General features: G+C 40.7%; 1 protein-coding gene across 4 annotated transcripts in view; it reads right to left on the bottom strand.

The window, feature by feature from the left end:
* The window catches only part of AFF2 (ALF transcription elongation factor 2), a 743921-nt gene that overhangs the window by 489759 nt on the left and 232964 nt on the right, over positions 1 to 21198 (bottom strand). The gene's annotated exons all lie outside the window — the stretch shown is intronic.

Genomic DNA, 21198 nt, shown 5'->3' with positions numbered 1-21198 from the left:
ACAGGATTGTGATGTGGTGGTCTCTTACTTGCTGCCAGAGCTGTATATTATAGTAGGGGGTGGTATTAGTCCTCCTTCAGATAACTATATGGATTTTTGCCACATATGACATCATACAATGATGTCCATTGTAAAACTGTATTTCTTGCAGCTCATTCCCATGTAGGTTGTCGAATTATGGAAGGAGTTTCTCCTAAGAGGCATTGAAAATGGCACTTCTAATAGTAAACTCAGTCCAAAATATGTTTGTGTCCCTGGTTCTTCAAAGCCCTATTGATATGCATTGTCATATTGTTCTGGATCCATGTGGTGTGGACGCTTGGATATACAGTATGTGACCGTCTATGTGAGTTTACTGATCAGTCTACCCCAGTGTGTGAACAAATGACAAAACCACACACAAACAGCAGCCACCGTAACCGGAGTATTGCATTGACTGGACACACATAGATGAAATCCCACACTCCGAGTGGCATGATCTAAACTTTAACAGCCTTGGTGTGGAATAACAAGTATTGTAAAAACCTCATAGCGAAAAGGAGCAGTAAAAGCTGTAAATCCCGGTGGCTCGTCACTTGTCACCATATCAGATACACAGAACAGGTGCCTCCACACATGTGGCTGAACGTCTACCACAGCTTTTATGTGGTGACGAACTATATGTTACTAATGCAGTGTTATACATATTGACACAGTTTAAGAAGGAGTCACACATCACCTCATTTTAACTCACCAACGTTTGAAAAACATTGGCCTCTTTTTTGGTCATAAAGGCATATCATTGTTTCCAAACAATGATCCACATTTAGATATTTATGGGATCAGAGAATGATGGTTGTAAATGAATCAAATGTTTATCGAAAAATAAACCTTTAAAAAAGGACACAATTAAACAGAAGTAAATCTGCAGCATGTCTGAAATAAATATTACGACAATCCTGCGCAATCAAAGCAGTGGGGTAGGAAATTTGCTACAAATAATTGCCATAAAACCAGAGAGAGGGCTTGTGCTAAAGGGAATCTGTCACCAGGTGTTTACTATCTCATCTGAGAGCAACATAATGTAAGGAAAAGAGACCCTGATTCCAATGATGTATCACTTAGATTACTGGGTGTAACAGGTGCGATACAATCACAGTTCTTAGATGTAGCATGCAACAGAGATCAGAGAGCTAAAGGCCCCGTCTCACTAAGCAATCTCGGTAGCGACATCGCTGCTGAGTCACAACTTTTGTGACGTAACAGCGATCTCACCAGCGAGATCGCTGTGTGTGACAACGATCAGCGAGCGCCCCCCCCTGCCGGTATCGCTGTAAGAAACCTCTGGACATTTCTTTGGTCGCTGGTCTCCCGCTGGCCAGCACGCATCCCTGCATGTGACAGGCGGGAGACCAGCGATCAGCTGTAAAAAATAGAATTAAAATAAAAAATATAGTTATTCTCACCTTCCGACGTCCCGTTCAGCCATCCTGCCTCTCTCCACGCTCCGGTCCCAGTGATCCTTTGCGAGAATGACCGCGAGACTTCGCGCTACCGCGAGACCGTGACGTCTCGCGGTCATTCTCGCAAAGGATCACTGGGACCGGAGCGTGGAGAGAGGCAGGATGGCTGAACGGGACGTCGGAAGGTGAGAATAACTATATTTTTTATTTTAATTCTATTTTTTACAGGGATGGCCAGCGATCGCTGGTGAAGCTGTCTGTGTGACAGCTCACCAGCGATCACATAGCGACTTACCAGAGATCCTGACACCTTGATATCGGTATCGCTGGTAAGTCGCTATGTGTGACTCCAGCTTTACTTGCTGCTTCCTAAATGAACAATATGTTTACTTTACAGGTCACTAATCCAGAAACCCTCCAGTGACTAAAAATGAATGATCCAAAAAAGAACAAAATGTAGAGATGTCATAAGAGCCCCTGGAATAAAGAAGCCTAGGGTAAATCTGGTGTCACTTACTCCGCCAACATCAGGCTCTCTATGTACATTGTCTATTGACTGTGAACTGCTAATCAGTGTTGGGGGTGTGGTCGGACCAGGAGGCATGTGGGAGCTAGTCTGTCAGTGATAATCTCCTGCTGATAAAACACTCATTGTATTGAAAATACGGCACACAGCCTAGTAAGTGATACATAGCTGAAATCAGTGTCTCAGCACCTACCTCATGGTGTATGTAGGTTACATAGCAAAAAGTTGCTGACAAATTCCCTTTAAGGCTGTGAGAGAGGAGAATGCTTGATTTCCCAAGACAGTGTTGCAGTTTTTCCTGCAAGTGTCTGTACCAAAATATGCTATAGCAATCTGTTCTAACTATTCTGTTTGTGTTTTTTTATTGCGTTTTTTTTGTGTGTTTTTGATGCAGGGTTGAAGTAGTGTTCTCTTATGAGGCTATTAGTACCGACATGCTGGGATTCTGAACTTAAAAGAACAACTCTATTAGTTCCATCCGTTTTCTCAAGGTTCCCATTAATGTATATGGCGAAAATTTGTACCAAAAGACACACAACATATTCCTCTTAATGAATTAAGAGCGTCTAACAAGTGGCGTGGACCTCTGTGTGTCTCACCTTAAACATTACTCCAGTCAGGCATTGGAGTAAGATTTCTGGCTTAAGACATACCACAGCTCATTATGAATTAGAAAAGCTGTGCATCACACCCCCATCTGAGGATTCAGTGTCTATGATATGTGGGAATATGGTCGAAAACATATATAAAACATTCTTTATCTAGTGCACGATTGTCTTTCATGGACATTGGAGGATTAAATGCACTTCTGTTAGATGTCGCTATTAAAATATTAAGACTGGCGGACACAGACAGAAATGGCCCAAGTGAAGAATAATATATGGGATTTTTTGCAGCCCAAGAGCTCCTAAAAATGCAAAATTGCACCTCCTTTGGAAGTTGAGATGGGCCCCCTTACCTTTTGGGCCCATGTGTGGCCGCACACAGGGCCAGACTGGGACTAAAATTCAGCCCTTGCATTTGAAGTTACACAGGCCCACTAGTCACATGGTGACTATATAATATCTTTGTACACTTGCAGGTTACAAGAAGTGAGAGGAGATTAACACGACTATATAACATGTAGTCAGAGCTGTGCCCAGTATTTCAGCTCAGTCCTATTTATTGCTTTTAGGTACAGTACTCCTCCCAAAGCTCTGTCCCCTTTTGTACGCACAGTGACAGAATTCCTGGCAGAACTGCTATCCATTGGGCAACCAGACCCCCTGGTCACAGCTGCCCCAATCATACATCCCAACTTTTGAAAAAGGTAAAGAGGGACAAAGACTGCAGCCGCTGCAAATTTTGGGCCATGCCCCGGCCACATCCATTTCGCAACTAGTCACACCCATGTCCACGCCCAACCGCACCCATTTAGCACTGCTGATCACACTGACTGGTACTGAGGGCATAGTGGCTGGCATTATGGGCACACTGACTGGCACTAAGGAAGAGAGAAAACAGAGAGAGAGAAAAGAAAACAGAGAAAGAAAGGAGAGCGAGAGAGAAAGAAAGAACAGACAGAGAAAGAAGAAAGAACAGAGATAGAAAGAGAAAGAACAGAGAGAAACAGAGAAAGAACAGAGAGAAACAGAGAAAGAACAGAGAGAGAAAGAAGTAAAGAAAAGAAAAAAAGAACAGAGAAAGAAAGAGGAAAGAAAAAGAAAGAAAGAGGGGAAAGAGAGAGAGAGAGAGAGAAAAAAGAAAGATTAGAGAGAGAAAGAAAGAACAGAGAGAGAGAAAGAAAATGAGGGAAAGACAGAAGAGAGAGAATGAGAAAGAAAGAAAGAAAAAGAGAGAAAGAAAAAGAAAGATTCTATAAAGATACTACAGCAGCCCGGTTCCCATTGTAATGCCCACCTGAGCCTCCCGATGCAGGACATATCATGATACGCTCACATGGCCGGCATCCTCGATTCCAAGGCGATCCTGCTGTCTGCGCTGTCAGAGGAGGACATAGTGATGGATCTGAAGCATTCCTGGTTCCGTCACAATCTCTTCATGAAATTATCTAATTTCCTGGTCAGCTTCCAGCACATCACTACAGGTGGAACGTCATGTGTGTGTTTTAAAACGCTCCTCGGGGCTCCGCCGTGTACTCCTGTGTCCGTGGGAAAAGCCCGCTTTGAATGCTTCTTACACATATGACTCCACTCTGTACACACACGGATCTGCTCCATGTACCCCGTACACGCGCGGCTCCACTCCGCACACCTCGTACACGCACGGCTCGGCTCTGAACACCTCGTACACATACAGCGCCGCTCTGTACACCTCGTACACACACAGCTCTGCTACATCTACCCTGTAAACCCCTCCTGACCCCACACATACTTCCGTCATCCAGCACCATGGCAACCAGCACAGCAGAGTCGGGCAGACACCAAGAGGCAAGGCTGAGCGCACAGGACCTGTCATGAGGTCACAGGAGGGGCAGAGTCAGGGGTCACATGATCAGGGGTCTGGACAAAGGCTCCTGATCATGTGACCCCTGACTCCTCCCCTCCTGTGACCTCATCACAGGTCCTGTGAACAGAGAAGAGAGCAGGCAAGCAACGCTGTGAGTGGCTGCGGGGGGCGGGGGAGGAGGAGGTTTCATGCTACGGCGAGGATGGGGTGCGTGGCGGCTTATCTCCCTGCAGTGCGGATAGAAAAATCCCGGGAGGGTTGGAAACTATAACCGGCGTGCTCGCAGAGGGCCGTCGGCAGGAACAGCAGCCAGGCCAGCGGCCGCATCAGCTGGCAAGTGGCCAGATGAGCAGGCGCTGCCGCCGGCGGCCCACATGGCAGCGGCCCAGCGGGAAAATGCCCGGCTGGGCATATTACCAATCTGGGCCTGGCCGCACAGGTTGCACCAATGGTATGTCCACCCCTGGATATTAACATATCATATAGTTTGTTAAAGTTTGTGCAGTATTGGTGACATTTATTTGAGTTTGTGGCGTCTTTTATTCTGTGCATGGCATTTTTCTGCCGTTTTTCCAATAGGCTTTTCTATAGGACAATGGCAAAAAAAATACGATAAATGTACGGTAAACAGTTAAAAACAGCACCAAAATGTTGTAAAAAAAAAAAGGATTGAAATTTCTCTCTTTTTACAAACATTTAAAAAGAAATAGATCAGCAAACAGAAAAAAAAAAGTATGCTTAAAGGGAACTTGTCACCAGTTTTTTAGTGTGTGAACCAATGCAACCACCTTTCTGAGCGTCTGTACTGCATTACTTAAATGTTTCTATCATCCCCTAATTTCACCTGTATAAATACCTTTATTGTCTCCCGCGCTCTATGTAAATGCCTTTGGTTCGGTCCGATGATTGTCATTTCTCGTGGTCTTTTCCGCCTCTTTGACCACAAAAGCAGTCCTCTGGCTTTGATTGATGTGGATGACATATCCAGTGTTATTCACATAGCCAAAAGAGATCTCAGCTCTTGGGATAATATTTTAGAATTTGCCTACAAGAACAGTTTGGTTACACTACACTGAGCTTATGATCTTATCTATATTGCTTTATTATTTTAGGTTTCTTGCATTAATGATTTTTAGCAGTTTAGTTGCATTAATGAGCAGCAAACATTTTGGAGATTATCTGAAACAAAGGTTGATATTTGTAGCCAATCATACATGCCAACATAAAGACTTCTGAGTCTCATCTGACCTAGTTCTTTAGGGGGTTTGTTTTCTAGCTGTCAGAATTCATTTCAGCGTTATGACCACCTATGTATATGTTTTGACTGTACACATTCACAGACATTTGGTTTCAATGTAGCAAAAGAGTTGTATCAGATCATGTAAAACATTGAAATATGCCATATTGTCCTACACTTGTACGTTCCTCTGAGCCTTTTTTATTATCCTGCTTGCATGGAACCTTATTGAATTGACTTCAGCAAAATGACCTGTAGCCAATGAAAACTTTACATTTAGGAGCGCTAGTGATGACAGTAGAGTCAATCACAACTTATTACACCAGTAACGCCAGCACAAGATGTAACATGGGTACTATCATGTTGAGAGAACCAAGAACAAAGCAACAGGGAAGCTTTAGATAAATAATTAAAGGGGTATTAGATTATCAATCACTGAAATGTCAAAACCCAAACTCCAGTCTATTCAGTACTGTGCAAAAGTTTTTTCAAAATTGTAATAAAAAAAAAAAGAGTAAGAATTCTTTTAAAAATTGAAGTGTTAATAGTTTATTTTTATTAATTAGCCAAAGGGCAAAAAGTAAACTGAATGAGAAAAAGAGATAATTAATAATTAAATCAGGCCAATATTTGGTGTGACCGACCTTTGATTTAAAAACAGCATCTATTCTCCTAGGTGCACTTGCACAGTTTTGAAGGAACTCAGCAGTGAGTTTGTTCCAAACATCTAATCTAATCACAGATCTGTGGATGCATGCTTGCGTAAAAATGTTGATGTTAAAAAAAAATACTTTAAATAAAGAATTTATAAAAAAAAAAGTTTTGATGATGATGAGATCAGGGCTCCGTGAGGGCCATGTCATTACTACAAAACTTCTTGCTCTTCTTTATGCTGAAAATAGTTCTTAATGACCTCAGCAGTATGTTTGGGGTCATTGTCCCACTTCATAATAAACATGAAGCCAAGCAGACACCTCCCTGATGGTTTAGGACACCATTAATTTTCACCAACTCCATTTACTAAAATGCAATCCAAAACTTGCAAGGAACCTCCAACATGCTTCACTGCTTCCTGCACACTCACTATTGTACCACACTAAATGAGTTGCTTGGACTTGTCTTCATGTTCACAATATGGCTTTTTGTCATTTGCAATTTTTACATGAAGACCATTTCTGGACAGACTTGTCGGACCAGTACATGGGTGTAGCTGGGTCTCACTGGTTAATGTTAGTTCTGAGCTGAAGACACTTTTAGACATCTTATTTTGATATGCATGTTGTGTCCTTCATGCCCTGAATTAAATTTCCTTGGCCAGCCTCTGCGTTACCCACTTCTTGGTGCTTCTTCAAAGTAACTTGACCAGCATATCTTGAAATCCCAGTCTGCCTTGAAATTTTTGCCTGAAAAAGACCTTTCTGATGTAGTGTAACTACAACTACCTTATGACTTACTGCTGAGATCCCTTGCCACAGTGTATGACCTGTGACATGAAACAGTCTTCTACATCTTCACCTTTGTAGCCGAGTTTGACTGCTCCCCATCCAGTTTTAAGCCTCCTACTAAGCCGTTTCTGTTTCAGTTAATGAATGTATTCCAAACTACATATGAAAATGATGATACTGCCATCTGTTTGGCAGAACTGGTTACTCAGACACATGACAACGATACTAGTTTGAAGACAAAAGGTGATCACGCCAAATAATTTTATTTAGATTTCTCTTTTGTTCTTTCACTTTGTATTTTGTTATTCGACAAAATTAAACTATGCACACATCTATTTTGGACTTTGCAGCACTTTATCCACATCTGCACAGTACTATAGGAAACCACTATATTAAACAGCCTATAGCTCATAAGGCTCACTTATGCATAAAAAACATAACTTTTTTTAGATAAATGAATAAAAGAGCTGAAGTCCCATAAAACGGTATTAGGTCTAGAGGCCTGCTTATATAAGCAGAACTTTTTTTTTTGCCTTTTTCAAGGTCGGTTAGCCCTTAAACTGTAAACCAATGTTGGAACCAGACCGCCTATTGTTCCTATTCTTAGTTTTGATAAGTGAGAAAAAAAATTGAAAACAGTAGGTTCTTTGTCAGCCATATAGCATAACTTGGTCTCAGGAAGAAGCTGGATGGCGAAACTAGAAGTTGTGCGATTGACCTCACTATGATTGTATTTTTATCAGCGATGTTTTAATGAAGTATCCTATAAGAAAAAAATGCAAATTGCAAATTGGTCCAATTATCTTGCTCATTTCGAAAATGAGAGGCTCATGTAAGTCTGAGATTTTGCACACATAATCTAATACATTACCATGCATTCTTTAGTAGGTATTATACTCTGTGAAATGGGTATTTAGATAATGCAAAACATTATGGCAGTCATGTGAAAATTGGCTTATCTGTCATTTTTGGCTAAAACTGAGTAATCATTTATTCTTTTTTACTCATTATTTATGCATTTTAACAAAAAAGTGCAAGCTGCCACAAAGTGATCATTGACTATACATTAGCTAAAGATAAAGCAAAAAAGCCATCATAGCGTGACACCATGTAGCACAATTTCAGAAGGAACGAGTAACCCTCCTGCTTAACTTTGTATGTTTTGCAAGGACCCAACACCCCTTGTTCCATGTAAATCAGTTGTGTTGTTGATGCCCTGCACCGTACAGAGAAATTAGAAACTTTGTCCTAAAAATGGACCATGAAATAGTCCCAGTGGATCGAGACCCCTTCTCTGGCTGAGCAGCAGTATGAATAGAATAATAATCTACAGTATATAACAGGGACTACTATAAACTTGTTAAGCTTGGTTTGAGAGGTTTAGTATTCACGCATTTCAATGTTAGACTGACCCCTTCTTCAGGATAAAAATATCATAAAGTTACCCAAGTATTTAGCAGTCCTTGGTCATACAGATTCTTATTCCTACTACAGTGCAGCCAAAGATGAAGTCCTGATCCGCTAAGACTTCTTTACGCTGTAGGTGGCTACATATTGGGTCAGAGACCAATGACTAAAAACAAAGTTAGGATGAATTTTTCAGGATGGTGCATATAATTAAAGTGCCGATAGTGGCTGAAATATGTTCGCACAGCAAACGCAGGATATGTCTGTATGAAGTATCAACATATTGTACTTCACTAATAAATATCTTTCCTCTAACAATAGCTTCATACATCCAACATTCATGGTTTGGACCATGATGTCAAGGTTCTTCTGATTACAACACAATAGGCATATTTGAGTTTGGGTAAGGAGATGGAAGTGGGACACTGGCAAAGCTATTAATTTTACCCTGAATGAGCAGCATAATTTGGGGTAGATGACAAAAATATACATATACACACACATATATATATATATATATATATATATATATAATATGCTATAGTGTTTATCCGTTTCTAGACAAATGCCAACTACAGTATAATTTGTCTGTAGCATAACCCCAGACCACCATAACACATACAGATGTGTCCTTAATTTGTCTCCAAACCCAACTGATCCAGAGACGTTTGGCCCAAGATGTTAAACGTTAGACCGATGATTAACAGATGCCAACCGCTGACCGTCCGTCACACTTAGGCTCCTATGTTAATAAAGTGTGTAAGTTGAACATTTTTTTTTTATTGGATCGTTGTATGAACTGAGCGCAATATCTTTCACAGTAGGTAGGTGTAGATAAATATATGTCTGCAGCAAATGAAATGTCAGATTTGAAGAGCTGTGATAAAAATTGAAAAGACAGTTTAAAGTAATATTGATAAAATTCTGTGTCTAGGAAGTCAAACACAGGGGCTTACATACAGATCTGTGATTTGTACACAATTTCCAGGCTCCTCTTTGTTCAGTAAATATTCAGAGATTCCTCAGTACCCAACATGATGTCTGAGACAACACACGTGGATCGATACTGTCATCATAAGGCAGAAACACCGAGATCCCATTATCTTCCTTAAGGGATTTGTTATGCAGGTACAGAAAGAGATACAGTTATATATAACTATAAACCATCCTAAATCAATACACAATACAGCAAAAAGCCATCCACTTGCACTCCTGCCCCTGTGACAATGGAGAGAGTAGTGACAGCGGAATACTCAGTCGTACCATTATAGATCTCGCTGGTTTATTATGTGCTATTCTTGGCACGTTCATTTACATTCCCTATTACCTTATTACAGACACAAAATAAACTATCAAACTAAAAGTTCAACAAAATATCATTGATTATTATATAACTAATCGTCATTTCACCGTAAGTTTTTATTTTTTGTGAACCGCGAATCGAATGCTTGATTTCCAGGAAATCACAAATTCCAAGAACATTGGACTCAAATTCAGTCCTCAGTGTATCACTCTGCTCATCCGTAATGCACATCTAAAGGACTGGGGAGGTTGGACAAAGATGTCTCCACCAAATAGTTTGCATGGATATTGCCCCACGAGACAAAGATGTCCACAAGGATGCAGTATATTAAACGGCCTTTCTAGAATTCCATGAATCAGATCACCATGCAAATACTGGGAATTGATGGCCTTCCTTCCATAAAAGTTTGTCTTGATCCAAAATTTTGAGTTGCCATCTCAATGTTCACCAGAAGCCATAATCCAATTTTTTTGCTTCCCCCTGATATGGAGCAGAGTTTCATAACTATGAGAAACCTAATGGCCACACACACACTCCAAATCTAAAAGACTGATGTGTCAAATATTCCTCATATTCAAGTTTGCTAACAGGCTAAGCTAAACTGGGAGTATTCCTTCAGAATTATTAAAAAAATGAATTCATGTGTAAGCACACCATCAAGGCAAGTGGATTTACCATGCCTAAGCGATTATAAGGTACCCACTGAATTACCACTCCAGTGACATTTTCCATCTCAGACATTTAAATTCCCCAGCTCGATGTTTCATTCATCAGCCTAGTGTGACGTAATCTGTGCAGTGAATCGTTGTTAATGCACAACAGCTCAGCATATCATAAAGTGAGTCTGGGATCATAGATGACAAGGAAATAAAGATTATGTGCACTTAATTGTATACTGCCACCTGGAGGCTAAGCCTGAGAATACATCTTAGAAAAAAAAGCTGACTCTTCCCCACCATGCTACGCTTGGGCAGCCGACACCCAGTTATTCAGGTACTGCAAAATCAGTGGGAAGAGCAAAATCAAGCATCCACCCAGCCCCCAAACATGAGAGGGTGCGGTGTCCCACAATAAGTGCTACAAGAAAGAGATTTTACAGTGAGTACCAAAAATCTTTATTCCTCAGTCACTTAACTGGGCGACACAAGAACGAAGGGAAATCCTAAAGCTGTACCTGAGGTGGGAAAAGTAATACCAGTACTGCAGAAGGAAGAATAGCAATTCCTCAGGTTACAACTTGAATAACTGGGTGTCAGCGGCCCAGGTGTAGCCTGGTGGGCAGGAGTCAGTTTTTTTTGAAGGTCTCATTGACAAGTCTGTGATTAAACACGTACATGAAAAAACGGTACCAATGTCATGAGTACTGTGTGTCCCCGTTATCCCGTAGAATGTAAGTCCGCAAGGACAGGGTCCTCTCCCCTCTGTACCAGTCCGTCATTGTAAATTTGTTTACTGTTAACGATATCTATTACTATGTATGTAACCTCCTTGTCATGTACAGCACCATGGAATTAATGCCGCCATATAAATAAATAATAATATTGTGCATCAAGTTTTGGTCCATTTTAACCATCAGTGTGGTTTTCATGGACGGCTAAAGAAATAAATTACAAAGCTTTTCCTATACTTTGCAATGTTAAGCAAACATGGACATCACATGGATGGCGCATGGACAACACGTGTTTTTCACAGACCATGGACTTGTATTGGCCCTTGTCATCTGTACTGCCGGAAAACAATGGACATGTATCGGTTTGTGCAAGGCCACAAGATCCGTCAAAAAAACAGACATGTGAACAGCTTGATAGATTAAAATGGGTACAACACGTACATGCAACACGGATGTCTGAATGAGGCCTATTCTAAAGCCCCCTTCACACAGAGAGATCGCTAGCGATATCGCTAAAGCGTCAACGATTTTGTGACGCAACAGCGATATCGCTAGCGATCTCGCTACATGTGACACTTACCTCCGACCCGGCTCCCCGCTGGATATCGCTGATCACGCGAGAACGGGATGGTATATTTCTCGTCGTCAGCTTCCTGTGTGTGACAGGTAAGTGACGACCGCCGACCGCTGCTGCATCGCTGGTGAGATCTGCCTGTTTGGCAGCTCACTAGCGACCATTTAGAGATGCACCAGCGATCCTGACCGGGTCGTATCGTTGTCGGTATCGCTGGTGCATTGCTAAATGTAACAGGACCTTTAGAGTCTGCATCCACATAGCAGCATGTTAACCCATGGTTCCCGTGTCCCCCAATGACGTGACCGAGAAGTTTGAAAAGTGTCTGTTTTAATGGCCGTGAAGTGTGGTTGCGCAAAGTGATCTGCTCATCTCTAGTCTTCAGCTTTCAGCTCGAGGTATGCCAGATGAGTGGCACAGAATGACCAGTTTTGAGGGGGGATAAAAAAAATCTTTTTACATTTCTCAAAATGATAGAGTAAGGCAAAAGTTTGTTTTTTTTCCCACGCCAGTCACCTTTCTCAACTCATGTCTAGATATTTTGAGCCAAAAGGAAAAGGTAAGGAAGAAGAGATCTGTAAATGCACAGAAAAAGCAGTGAAGATTTTCAAATTCCATACCTGTTACATAATGAACTTTACTATCTCTTAACTCCCAGATTTTCTTACAAGAGAATATAATTAGATATATATTCATTTTGGGAAGTGAACTGAACTGTCGGTTTTGGTCAAAGAAAATTGAGCTTTTAAATGTGATAATGGCTTTTTGAAATCCCTTTGAGGTTTCCAGCAGCGTTTGAAAATCCCGGTCAGTATCTTGGTTTAAGAATGGAAATGAAAGTGCTGAGTCTCCTGGACTATGCCATTGTGGGCTTTCGTCTGTAACAATGCAGCGAGATAAGAGGCTAAAAAGTGCGAACTTCCAGCCTGCTCGCTAGTATATGGGATCTTCAGCACTGGAGGCGAGTAGAAAAAAAAAGATGTACGGTATGTTTCTGCTTTTCCCTGAGCTGGAAATTAAAGTCAAAAAGCTTAATTAAATATTCCATCTGAAAGCTGCATTAAGAATGTCTCTGTGACCTGTATATTCTTCCTAATATCTCCAAGTTTTAACATCAAATTTTCTAGAAGAAGCCTTTGGGTTCTCAAAATTCTGATATATGATCCACATAGAAAAATTACAACATATTTCCTAAACATTTCAGTGTGGATTGAACGAGATGTCTGGCCGTTTGGCAAGATTTAAGGTCAAAATGAAGTGGTAAATAGATTCCCTCCTTCCCTCTGTAGGTGGCGGACTCCAATGGAGCACTTGATGATGACAGTGACAACATCACAAATTACTCCTTAATCCAAGATATATTTTGACTAGAGATGAGCAAATTGATTTTATAAAAAATCTAATTACAAATTTCCCCAAAATATTAGATTTTGGCAAATGCAAAATTTTTCATATTTGATCCAAAAGTATCCAATTTAATGGCAAAGAGAATGAAGAAAGGAGGTTAAAAATATTATACTGGATCATCCTAGGTCTGCCGTTATCATCCTCGTCACACCATAGCTCCACAAAGCTGAATGGCGTGAGTTACACCCTCCAAATGATCCCAGCATCAGAAGGAAGCGCCGGAGGAAGAATTGCAGTCTGACATGAAGGACCAAGGAGGATAGAACGTTTAGTATTTTTAAAGGGAACCTGTCAGCAGGATTGTGCATAGTAACCTGCAGACACCGTCAGATCGGCACAGTTATACTGAATAAAGTGATACCTTGGTTGATGAAATCCGTCTTGTGGTTATTTCTTAATCTTTATTTTCAGTTTTATGTTAATGATATGCTCCTGCCCTAAGGCGGGGTTGGTGTATGTGGTGCTGTGATTAGGTATTCATAATGCGAACTGCTGACAGGTCACTGATCCCTCACTGACCTGCCCCCTAGTGTGCATAATGATTACTATCACATACTGAATTTTAAAAAAAAGCTTCTGCAGACAGGTGCCTACCGTGGCACCTGTGCTGCAACGTAATCGCATGGTTACGGTGCACTTAATCCCTTTTGCAAATTTACTTGAGCGAGGAAAAAAAAAAGGTCAATTTGAAAATGGCACCTGCACAGTAGCAGCTCTCGGTTTGTATAGAGATCTGATAGCTGCTGATGTGCAGTCGCCGGTGGCGCCATCTTGCCAGAGAAGAAAAAAAGTTTTCTGCCAAGAAACAACCACAAGACGGATTTCATCAACCAAGGTATCATTTTATTCAGTATAACGGCGCCGACCTGACACTGTGTAGATTACTATGCACAATCCTGCTGACAGGGAACCTTAAACTACATCCCTCCCCTCCATTTATATTATACTTTTGATTCTGAAGAGACCCTAGGGTTTGAAATAAGTCTTTTCAGGATACTTTAGATTTGGACCGATTTGGACTGAAATGAATCTACTGATTGAATGGAGTGATTCTGCCCAAAACTAAATTTAGAAAATTTGCTTGTTACCTAGTTCGCCACAAGCTTTTTCTGTCATGAATATATTGCAATATCATAGATAACCACATTTACAATAATTTTCGGCAAAATTGGCCTTGTTGGCATACATGAATTATGGATACAGTATAAACTTCCTGTTGCAGAACATATGAATTTACAACTATACATAGTGTGACAAGATTGAGAAACATACTTTGAATATCAAGAGTGCATTAATTTGAACCAATATTATTTACTGATCATAATATTTATGAGCCCTTAATAAGAGCTATAAAGAAATGATCAGTCTTTTTTTCTATTTTACATCTACAGTATATACTGTATTGCCCAACAATTGTTGTCATGCAGAAGTAGACTGTGTGCATACTAGAATTGCCATGTATATAATGCGCATCAATGCTGGCATCCATGTCTCCACCGGGTATAAAGAGAAAAGGAGAATCTTAATATGTTTCCCATGTATACTACTACGGTGTATAAATGCATTATAAACCAGCTGCCCTGTTTATCAGCATTAGAAGACTCGTTGCCCCATATTGAGTATTATAGGCGCAATATTTCATTCAAAATATATCAGGCCCCCGTTTTACAATATTACTGCTAATAAACTAAATGTAAAAGAAAACAAATGACTCCACTTGGAATTGCAATAATAAAAAGTGTTGTTTAATTTCACACAATTATATCCACTTGCCGGAGAGCTGAAATATTCTAAAATTGCATCTCACAGACTTGATGCAGTGTTTCCCGGCTAATTTATTCCCAAGCTAATATGAGTATTAATGCTCTAAAACATTTCTCATTAGCACATGGAAATGTTTTAACTTGGGTTATTTGATTAATATAATTTAAAAGCCAGCCCAGCGCCGCAGCATATGTGATGTGCCGGCTGCGCCTTCAGAGAGCTGTTCTCACGTTACATTTATCAATATCCTCAGCTGTGGAATTTTCATATTCATTTAACCATAAATATGAACTATTTTTAATTCCGAATTTATCTCAATGCTACACACCAATGGCTCATGTTGCCAGATGTTTTGCCGCGTGCTTACATGGGAGATTGTACCTCTATTATAAAGATTTTCTTTCCTAGTAGCATTGCTTCTAAGGGAAAACGGTTGCCGATTTCAAATTTCTGCGTTATCATTTGTAGTTGTGGGAAAATTAAGTGTTTTACTTGGGAATTTATCATCTCCTTCAACATGGAGAATTACAGGACGTGAACACACTCAAACAAACTAGAAAAGTCATATAATGCAGTCTTGAGAAAGCACTACACATCGTAACAAACCGTAAGGCCATGTGCACATGGTGCAGATTCTGCTGCGGATCCGCAGCGTTTCAGGCCCTGCGGGTCTGCAGCAGATTTAGGTGCGTTGTACAGTACCATTGTTTTCAATGGTAATCTGAAAAACGCTGTGCACATGCTGCGGATTTTTCAGCGCGGATTAGCTGCGGGTTCAAATCCGCAGCATGTCAATTCTTTGTGTGGATTCCACTGCAGTTTCACACCTTCTCCATTGTAGAGGTGTGAAACCGCAGGGCTAAACCGCATGTCTTTTGACCTGAGATTTTACCTGTGGATTTTTAGAAATCCGCGCGGAAAAATCCGCAGGACCAAAATCTACGTGTGCACATAGCCTAACCGATAAAGTCTTCTCCCTCCACCATAGCTGCAGCTGTTGCTATGTAAAAGGGAACCTGAAAGCAATACATACTGACCGATCTGCAGGCAGTATGTATCACATACTTGGCTGTGTTACTTCAGCCATATATGTTTAACTCCGAAACACTGCGGCGTTTGATAGAAAAACTTAGTTTAAGAGTCCGAAACGCACGGGAACTAGTAGGATAGGGGAGTCCTCAGCAGCTTCTCTCCACTCCCTGCCCGGATGTGACAGGTCCTGTGACTGTATAGGGAGAGACCTATCATTCCTTCTCAGTGGACAGGGAGAAGCTGCCGGTTACCCACTTGCCCAACTAGTCCATCAAGTCTCTAGTGCAACTCAGCCCATGACAACTACTAAATTATGGTATTCTCTGAAACGCCGTAGCGTTTAAGAGTTAAACATACTGAAATCAAACATCACAAAGCCTAGGATCAGGCAGTATTTTTCAGCTGTCAGGTTCCTTTTAATAAGAATATTAGGTAAAATGGACCAGTAGGAACTCCATGTGCCACCATGTAGCTTCTTGCACACAGCAATGTTGTGAGCACCTACAATTACAAATCCATTCATAGAGGAATGGGTGACTATTCCCTTAAACCATACATTTTGTTGCAAATTATAGCTTTCAGCAGAATCATTAGCACTCAGATATTTTAAGAGAATAAATTGTTTTTCTTGTGGTATACATTCAGCATTAAATTCATCATCCAGACCTGGAAGATTACATGAAAGAACTGACACAAAACTGAGAGGTCACACAGTACTACAAATATCAGCAGATTTTAACAGTTAACATAGCTCCATCTGTTGTCTAACCAGGATAGTCACAAAGTATAAGCCTGCAGATGTTGTAGACTTCAATACAATTGTGGTGGAAGACAAACCATATGACATTGTGATTTGATACCTTACCAGACAATTTATTCTACTCATTGCAGGTGGAGAAACTGTAACAGATTGAGTTATAGCTATGATGTGATCTAACTGTGTATGTTGATGTTATAAATTAATGCCATTATCAGATCTGACCCCTGGGCCCCTCACTAATTATGAGAATGGAGAGGATTTCTCATGGCTCAGTGAATGGGGCAGACTGCAAATCCTTCTAGCCCTGATTTAGCCATGAAGACCACGTATTCTCAAGATTAGTGGGGGCCCGGATGTTGGACCATCACTAATGACAAAGTAATGGCATATTCTAGCATGTCATATCTTGAGAATGAAGGGCTGCATTTCTTTAAAATAAAGGCGTATCACTGATATACCATCACTAAATGATTAATGGGAGCCCAGTCTTTTGGGATTAAGATGAACCTGAGAATTAAAGTGGCGCTGCACTAACAAAGTACACCTTCCCCCCCCCCATGATGGTTCATATGCCGTCAGTTAAAGAATGGGAAGAATTCTTTAAAAAGTTATTCCCAAGATATGTTATCTCGTATCCATAGAATAGGAAATTCCTTGTCGTTTGCTGGGGGTCCAACTAGTAGGAGTTCTGGAACCATGAGAATGGGGTTGTGCAGCTCACTTTTTGATGAAGCGGATGTGAACATGTTCAACCATAGCACCATTGTATGTCTCTGGGACAGTTAGAGTATCAGCACTCCACTACTTTTAGCAAACCTGTCCCTATAGACCATGAATGGAGAAGAGTCTCAGCCTGCACTATTGCTACATTCAAAATGGGGCTCCAAAGCTTCAATCATGGGGTTCCAGAGTCCCAATACCTTGAGATTGCTGGAGGTACCAGTGTTCAGTCCCCTAGTGATCAGCAAGTAATTCCCTACAGGGAATAGGGTTGATAGGGAAAAGCTTGGCATTTGAGGATTAACCCTTCAATGCCAGCAGTAATACCTAAACATCAAAGGGAAACTGTTGCCTCTTATTTATTAACTATTTTAAGGAACATTCCGCTTTTACTGTATGTAAATGAAAGATATTCTATTATGCACCAATTACTTGCGTTGTTCAAGGTCTAATTATCAGTGCTTCAAAAAGCATCCTGATGTTGTCCTGCTAACATTCATCATAGGTTATATCGACTGAAAGCACAGATATTGAAAAGTAGGCAATATTGAAGGTTACTTCTAATGAACATGTTTAGAATGGGAAAAAAAACCTTGAAATTATAAAATAGTTAAACAATTACACTTGAGTCCATTCACAATGGTATTATATTAGTGAGACGACTACATTTGCTTTGAATCCGTTTTGATTCATTTTGAAATGGGATAAAATGTTACTACTATGTCATTACGAATAAGACTTTTTTTTTTTTACTGCACAAGAAAAAAAAAGAAATGCACTTCAAATAGGCTGTGACAGCATTAGTTTCCATTTTTTCATTAAGAAAAATAAATATATATAGCTGCTCGAGCCGCACACATTAACTGTCTGGACTAAATCAATGTGGCCATTTTTTTGTCAATTTCTGGATATCTTTAATGGAGAATTAGAACGTCTGCCCTTCTAGGCTGAGAGCGACAAAGCTGATCAATAGGCACAGTAATAGCCGCATGATGCGAAACATACAACAAAGCTTATCGTTTGCTGAATATTACAGCCATCAAATATATCGGAGCAGAGATGGGAAATGCAAGTTCTCTGAATTTCTACATTTAAGTGGCGATGACAAAAGGAAAATTGATTTGTTTCCCCAGATCAGGGGTTTTCTTTGTGAAACGCGTGATAACTACTGTTTAGTACATTATGGGAAACCAGCGCTGTTCCAGAAGACTCCAGAAAAATATCAATAAATGTCTTTAGAATTCTAGCGTGGTGTCATATTGATTTCATCTTCTTTCCGTGATTACATTCATTTACAAAAAGCTCAGAATAAGAATGGCCTTATTAATGTGTTTTATGACTGCGCCTCGCTAGGCTTTGTTTTAATACAACTGCATTTATTAATGTAGATTAATGCAGAGTTTACAATCCAAACTGAATACATTAATAGATCTTATAAACTTGTGAAGGCTGGAGAAATAATTTGGAGAAATCCAAAAGGATATATACTGAATATATTTTATGCATTTGACCTCATTCTTCACCCACTCTGCCTGATTGACCCTTTCAATACCTAACCTTTCTGCTTTTCAATCTCCACCCACCACAGGTCCTCACTGACCCTCCTCCCTGCTGCTGAGATCTCACACTGCTCAGTACACGTTGCAGCAGTTTGGCGGGCTAAGTGGGTGGCGTCTGAATACATTTGTACTCATGAGCTCTTTTTACTCTTTTATTGGACTCCTACCATACTCATTTTCATATCAAGTTTTAGTTTGTAAGTGCATCAGGGCTAAGAGACATAGTCTCTAATATATAGCATTTGTGTTGTAAATTATGGTGACAATTCCTATTTAAGCTCTTAATTACAGATGATAGATAAATCAATCATGGAGAGGGTCAAAGTGTGAAGAGTGAGCATAAGAACTAAGCTCACTCCAGGGAGGCCAATGTTGGCGAAATTAAATAGCCAGCATCTGTGTCTAACAGCGACTGCCATCTTGGTCCTTTTTTGAAAATCCCTTTAAAGGGAATCTATCATTGGGTTTTTGCTCCTCCATCTGAGAGCAGCAGGATATAAGGGCAGAGACACTGATTCCAATGATGTATCACTTACTGGGTTCCTTGCTATCATTTTGATAAAGTCATCTGCTGCAGATCTACCAGTTCTCTGAATGCTGAGCCTTGTACAACCCTGTCTCCACCACTGATCAATTTTCATAAGCTCAGTATAACCCAACCCCCACCACTGATTGACAGTTTTCAGCCCATTTACAGTGTATACAGAAAGCTGCCAATCAGTGATGTGGGTTGGGTTATACTGAGCTCATGAAAATTGATGACTACCTGGCAGCAGGTTTACTAGTCCTTTAATGATAATCTCCTGATAAAGGAGTGATTTTCTTATTCAAAATTTTATTGTTTTATAATACACAACAAAAAAGAAACATATCAACAGGTTCAAACGAACACACCATGTGGAATTAGTAACTACTAAAAAGACAATTGTGTAGTAATGAAAACAAACAACTCTATACGGTATCAACAGTAGTTTGCAAAAGACAATTGACAACCTGTTGAACTATGATACCGGCATATTAAATATTGTAAAAAGATAAGGTAGCAATTATCTTAGCATATTTTGGTACAATGATAAGGATAAGGATTCCCAATGAAACCATTTTGCAGCCACTTTGTTAGCTGCCGCTTTTGTATGGGCTATCAGGGAATCCATCCGGAGAACTCTAGCCACCTCCCCAAACCATTCCTCTAGCGAAGGCGGGTCTAACGACTTCAATTGACGTGAAATTACCATCTTAATGGCCTGAAGAAGGTGCCTCAATGATTTCTTAAAAGCATTCTTAAGGTACTGTCACACTTAGCGATGTACCAGCGATCCCGACCAGTGATATGACGCGGTCAGGATCGCTGGTACATCGCTAAGTGGTCGCTAGTGAGCTGCCACATAGGCAGATCTCACTAGCGACATCGCTGGGGACGGGGATCGCTACTTACCTGTCACACCAGGCGATCCTGCGTCCTCCCGCCCGGCTCCACGCGTCGCTCGTCCTCACAGCAGGAAGCGCCACAGGAAGCTGACGACGAGAAACAGTCCTGAACGTTCTCGCGCGATCAGCGATAAGCAGCGGGGGAGCCGGTCGCTGGTAAGTATCAGACACAGAGATATCGCTAGCAATATCGCTATAACGTCACTAGTTATAGCGATATTGCTAGCGATATCTCTTAGTGTGACATGCCCTTTAGGCATGGGAAACATAAATAGTAACATTGCTTCCGGGTTTTTAGGGATTGAAACCCCCATCATTTCTTTAATCGCTTTAAGAACACCTTCTCAGAAGGCCGCCAAGGCCGGGCACGCCCACCATATATGCGACATCGAATCCACATGGGCCCTACAAGTTGGATACTCCCGGGAACCATTTATGTAAGACTGAAGAAACACGATATCATTTAGATACCATTTTATAACTAGTTTTCTGAGCTTTAGTGGCTATATTAGATTTTATCAAAACTACACTAAGCAGCCCAGTAAGTGACACATCCCTGGAACTCAGGGTCTCTGCCCCTACATCATGTGGCTCTTAGGTGGCAGAAACCCATGTCAATTGCAAGACCACTAGAGCCGTAATTAAAATTCACTCATAGCCTCACAGATATGATTCGCCATGACTGGCTTCCTCAGGGACTGAAGTTTAGCCTCAGGATTAGCTAAACTTCAGTCCCTTAATGAAGCCAGTCATGGC

Source organism: Dendrobates tinctorius, unplaced genomic scaffold (genome assembly GCF_039654945.1).
Source record: "Dendrobates tinctorius isolate UK_male_01 unplaced genomic scaffold, ASM3965494v1 ptg000133l, whole genome shotgun sequence".
In the NCBI taxonomy this organism is placed as follows: Eukaryota; Metazoa; Chordata; class Amphibia; order Anura; family Dendrobatidae; genus Dendrobates; species Dendrobates tinctorius.
This window is presented reverse-complemented; position numbering and strand designations above follow the sequence as displayed.